The following is a 6,215-nucleotide window of genomic DNA, read 5'->3' on the forward strand; positions in this document are numbered from 1 at the left end:
AAACAGCAGATTATCAGAGCCAGGATCTCTGTTCTGTTCACCTCTCTCCTCTCAGCAGAACCAGATAATGGCAAACTTTCCCTCTATTTTTCCACACATATACATGTAAGTTTCAAATCTCAGTGCTTCCCCCTTTTTTTCAAATGTAATCACACATTTCTATTGGTTGAAAACCAACCCTTTTCCAAAAGTACCCTGCCCCCAACTTGACTTCTGCCTAGTACCCTTCCCCCAACTTGACTTCTGCCTGCTACCATAGCAACAGCTCATGGAACACTGCTGTGTGGAGTTAGGTCAGAAGTTCGCCACACAATGTTTCAATTCCACAGAGCAAGAGTGCTTGACTTTTCAAACCTAACAGCAAATCCATAGTACTGTTCTTTGGTAACACATTTTTTTGTACCAATACAAAACATGCTTCTATTAGTTTACACATACAGCCTAGTTTTTATTCTAGAATGGTATGAAACAGCCAATCAGTTCTTTTTGTTTTGAAAAAAATATGTATGCCTCCATTTCCAAACTGTCTTTCTTTTCATATTGCCATTCTACTGAAAGACACCTCCTGAGTGCATCCAGTTCTCCTTTGAAGATGTTCACAGTGTGGATTGTAGGGCACAGCTATGTCTTCTGGAGTGAAAAGTTTGCAGAGAAAACAGATATGGTGAGAGACCTTGCTTTGCCAAATGTAGACATTAAATGGATTGGTCAGAGAGGGTTAAAGTGGCACCAATTGATGCCATTGGTGAAATCCTTCATGCAAATCCAACACCCTGACCTCATAATAGTGCACTGTGGTGGCAATGACCTAGGCACTTTGACTGGGGTAGGTCTGGAAATGCTTATGAAGGACACCTTTGCACAACTGTTTTCACTTTTCCCTAAAACTGCCTTTGTGTTTTCCAACATATGCCAAAGGCAAAAATGGAACTGGTCCAATCATTTCTGTCCGCAGATTGACAAAGCAAGAAAGCACGTCAACAAATCTGTTTCTGCTTTCCTCCGTGACTATGGTATGGGTGCCATTTACCACAACAACTTGCGTTATGACATGCAAGACATTTATAGAGGAGATGGTGTGCACTTCAATGATGAAGGGAACAGAGTCTTCCTCTTGAACCTTAGACTCTGCATCGGTACTTACTTGTAGGTACCACTAAAAAATCATTTCATAAACACAACGGCTCTTTTTAGAGCCCCCTAATATCTAAACACTTAAATCTGAATTTCATTTATTTTTTTATTTTTTTTTTCTACCGTACGCTTACCGTAAGCTTACCGTACGCGTACCCCGTGATTTTTTTAAAAATCAATAAATGTTTTCTTTGTACTTTTCAGTCCTTCTTTGACCCCCTCACAAATGTAAGGGGGTCTGTAACTCTCCTCATTGCCCCCTTTTCTTGTTTTCACTCTTTTTTTTCTGAGTGAAACACACAAAATGGCGGCCGCCGCTTCCTGGTTTCGGCCGATTCGAATGTTTACTAAGATCTAACAGCCAATCAGAATCGCGCTCGCGCACGCCACCGTACGCGTACTGTAAGCTTACCGTAAGCGTACGGTAAGCGTACCGTAAGCGGGCTCAGATATATATATTGATTTAAAGGCTATTTTCTCAGAATCTACTGAACAGATTTACACCAAACCTACAAAAGGCACTTCCTTGACATAGGGACTACCTCTCTGCCAAATTTCTAGTAATTCTGTTCAGCCGTTCGGGCTGTAGCTCGTTCTAAAGGTCCTATGGAAAAATGCATGGGAAAAACGCGTTTTGGGACCCCCCTTTTATCTCAGCCCCCGCTTGACGTATCCCCCCGAGACTTTCAGGGTAGGAGCGGAGCGTAGCGCCCCACCTATTTTGAGAAATTCGCGAGGATTCATCGACCGGCGCCAAAGTTATTCAAAATAGAATGTTGCGGATTTCCTATGGAAAAGGGGTCCTAACTATAACTACCTACTGGCGACCGCCAGTAGGTAATATATATATATATATATATATATATATATATATATATATATATATATATATATATATATATATATATATATATATATCCAAACCAACAGGAACCCATTTGAATGGAGGCCACAAGAAATACAATGCAGTTCATTTATTCAGTTTGGCAGCTTGCAAGCAGGTTCACGATCCAAGCACACAGCAAACAGTTGAGACACCAAACGCGTTTCGGGAGTGATCCCTTCATCAGCAGCGTCCTTTCATGAAGCGGGAAAGGGCCATATTCGCGTACACCTGATGATTATACCTCTGCCGATAGGCGTGGCCATCACTTTGGCCTTGTGGAGCATGTAGTGTGTGAATTGTATTCCACAGTGGGCGTGCTTTCCCAACCACAAAGTTCAACAAATAAATCCCTAGTGGGTTGACATGTAGCTCAGGCGGATGCCTGCCCCACTTCGTAGCTGCCAAACTAGGCGTCACTGATTTCCTCTTGTAGGACATCCGATCTTTCTTTCCTCATGCTGAAATCATGGGCATCAGCAAGGACCAGCAGCAGCGGTGGGCATCCTTTCACGACCGGACAGGCTGGCAAAACATCCAAACCAACAGGAACCCATTTGAATGGAGGCCACAAGAAATAAAATGTACTTCATTTATTCAGTTTGGCAGCTGGCAAGCAGGTTCACGATCCAAGCACACAGCAAACATGGCACTTTCCCGCTTCATGAAAGGACGCTGCTGATTAAGGGATCACTCCCGAAATGCTTTTGGCGTCTCAACTGTTTGCTGTGTGCTTGGATCGTGAAACTGCTTGCAAGCTGCCAAACTGAATAAATGAAGTACATTTTATTTCTTGTGGCCTCCATTCAAATGGGTTCCTGTTGGTTTGGATATATATATCTATATATATACCATCAAGAGCGGTTCTCCTCCACGGACCACTCACGTAGCGGCACAACGAACAGGTAGGACTGCTGTGTTGAGAGTTTCAGGGTGATCCATCAAGCGGGGGATGAGAAAAAAGGGGGGGGGGTCAAAACACATTTTCCCCATGTTAAGTCTACGTGGATTTTTCATTGTTTGAACATGACTACAGCCCGCAGTGCTCAACGGAATTTCAGCAAATTAGGTAGAAAGCTAGATGTTGATCCAGAAGTGTGCTTTTTGTGATTTGGTGTCAATACTCGCAGTGGACTTGCAAATTATACTAAAATTTGATTGGCTGCCAACACTTCAACCTGGAAGTGTTGGCAGCCATCTTGGGACTTGGCTTGATGCCGAGTCCCAGAAAAAAGTAAAAAATAAAGAAAACGGGGCAGGGTAGGAATACCCTGACCCCCCCAGATATGGAGGGGGAACCGTGAGGTGTGGATCTGTGGCAATTTTTGTTTTTTAAAAGCAAGTGCGGTCTTCCGCATTTGCTTTTGGATAACCCCGGGTGTGCCAGGTCCCGGGGAATATGATCAATGTAGGAGGAGGGACCACCACCTTCCCAGGGCACTTTTAATTATCTATGCGGGCAGGCCCGCCTGTAGCCCTGAGGACCGCGACCTACCCAGGGCTAATTCCAATAATATGGTGGGGCCTCGCAGACGCCCCCTGCCTTAGAAACTGCCACCACCTTGGGGCTAATTATGATAATATCGGGGGGCCTTGCGGACCCCCCTGTCCGGGGACCACCACCTACTTGGGGCCAATTCCAATAATGAAGGGGGTTCGCAGACTCCCCTTGCCCTGGGATCTGCCAATGCCATTACAATAATATCGGGGGCCTTGCGGACCCACCCTGTCCCAGAGACCACCAACACCTGATGCTTCTTATGTTTGGGTTCGGAGGTCTCACTGACCCCTCCCCAGAACCCGGGCATACCACCTCCCCTGAACCAAGCTCTAAAATGGGAGAGGGGGCATGTGTCCCCTTCTCCTGGGCTGTTCTCGGATCCAGCACCACCCCCTCCCTAGGGCAGGCCCAAAAAGCATAAAGGAGGGGGCCGCACATCCCCTCTCCTGGAGTCACACATGGCACTGGGGAATGTCACCCGCAGGGCCGGCTCCAGCAATGTCCCCGGGTGCCCACCCCCGGGACATTGCAGTTTGCTATGGCTTTGCAAGAGCACCGCACAAGCCAAGCTATAGCAAACACTCCGCTTTTTTAGCAAGCAAGAGCAGAACATGCTCATGCTTATTGAAAGCAGAGCATGTATGTTTCCCTGCCTGCTTTAATGTAAGCAGAGAAATAGTCATTGCTTTGAGATCCAGGAACCTGCATGTGCAGTAGCTCCCTGGGTCTCAAAGCAATGCCAGCTCTTGCAGTAGGCTGGGAGCCGGCAGGGACCACGGTGGCCTTGTGGCTCCCCCATAGTCCCCAACATTCCAAATGTGGGTGGCCTGGGTGGGACAAGGGCAATTACACTAAATACCGGGCCCCACGGGATGGGATCCCCTGGGATGAATTCGTCCCAGTAGGGGGTCCAAGCTCCCCATCCCTTGATTAAAAAAAATATATTTAAAAAAAGAGATGTAGGACCAGGGGATGGGGTTCCTGGGGGCAAATATGGGCCAGGAGGCCCCCCTCCATTTCAATTATAAAACATTAAAAGGACAGGCTCTGGTAGATGGGGTTCTGGGGACTGAATCAGCCTGGGAAAGGAGTGTACCGCACCCTCCTGTTTTTTAATAAAACCATTTTTTTTAAAGGGGGAAGCTCCGGGTTATGGGGTCCTCCGAGCCCTAAATGGTCCAGCGAAGGGGGCACTTGGCCCGCCTTCCTAAATAAGAGAAGAAAAAAGCCAACTCTTCCCCGGAGGCCCCATCCTCTTTCTCCACCACTCTGCAAACACGTCTTCTGGCACGCTGCTGGTCGGGGGATGAAGTCCCCTTGGCTGCTGAGGGTCCTCAGGGACCAACAAGACCTCCTGTTGCCTCCAGTAAGCCCCACACAGTGGTATTACTGAGAGGTGGCCAGATGAAGTCCCCTTGGATCCAGAGGGTCCTTGGGGGCCAACTACCCCTTCTGTTACCTCCAGTAAGATCCTCGGAACACGATTGCTGTGAGGACCTTAGATTCAATGCCCCCGTTCTTTAATCACTCTGCAAATGTGCCTCCTGGCGCAATAATGGTTAGGGGTTGAATTCCTCTTGGATGCTGAGGAACCTTGGGAGCCAAGAAGCCCTCCTGTTACCTACAGTAAGCTCCTTACAGCAGGATTCCTGAGAGCTGGTCGGAGGCACAAACCCCTTTCTCCACCACTCTGCAAACGTGACTACCAGTTAAAAAAAACATAGCAATTGACTTAAAAAAACAAAGGTTACAGGGACATTATAGTTAGGAAATAGATTTTGAAAAACCTTAGAAATTCATTGAAATAAACAAAGGTTACAGGGACATTCTAGTTCCAAAATTGAATATTATAGTTAGTTTCAGATTTCCTACATACAAAACCAGTGAAATTCATCAGTTATAGTTACATGAGCTAAGTATAACTTACAACCTTGCAATGCACTGCTTATGACCTCACACATACACCACTCATAACATGGTCAGTGACATCACTGATGACATCATATACATGATATATGATATATATATATATATAAATATTACCTACTGGCGGTCGCCAGTAGGTAGTTATAGTTAGGACCCCTTTTCCATAGGAAATCCGCAACATTCTATTTGGAATAACTTTGGCGCCGGTCGACGAATGTTCGCGAATTTCTCAAAATAGGTGGGGCGCTACGCTCCGCTCCTACCCTGAAAGTCTCGGGGGGATTCGTCAAGCGGGGGCTGAGATAAAAGGGGGGTCCCAAAACGCGTTTTTCCCATGCATTTTTCCATAGGACCTTTAGACAGGGCTACAGCCCGAACGGCTGAACAGAATTACTAGAAATTTGGCAGAGAGGTAGTCCCCAGGTCAAGGAAGTGCCTTTTGTAGGTTTGGTGTAAATCTGTTCAGTAGATTCTGAGAAAATAGCCTTTAAATCAATATATATATATATAAGCGCGCTCCGTGCGCGCTGGGTGCGCGCACCTCGCCGTGCGCGAGCGCAATTCTGATTGATTGTTAGATCTTAGTAAACATTCGAATCGGTGGAAATCAGGAAGCGGCGGCCGCCATTTTGTCCATCGCATAAAGAGGGGGTGATAAACAAAGGGGGAGAACTTGAAAAGGGGGCAGAGTGGGTAGAAATAGACCCAGTAGGCATTGTAAGGGGGTTAAAGTAGGACCTTGTAGGGCAAAAAAAAAGGTTAATATTTTGT

Source organism: Triturus cristatus, chromosome 10, assembly GCF_964204655.1.
Source record: "Triturus cristatus chromosome 10, aTriCri1.1, whole genome shotgun sequence".
Classification (NCBI taxonomy): domain Eukaryota; kingdom Metazoa; phylum Chordata; class Amphibia; order Caudata; family Salamandridae; genus Triturus; species Triturus cristatus.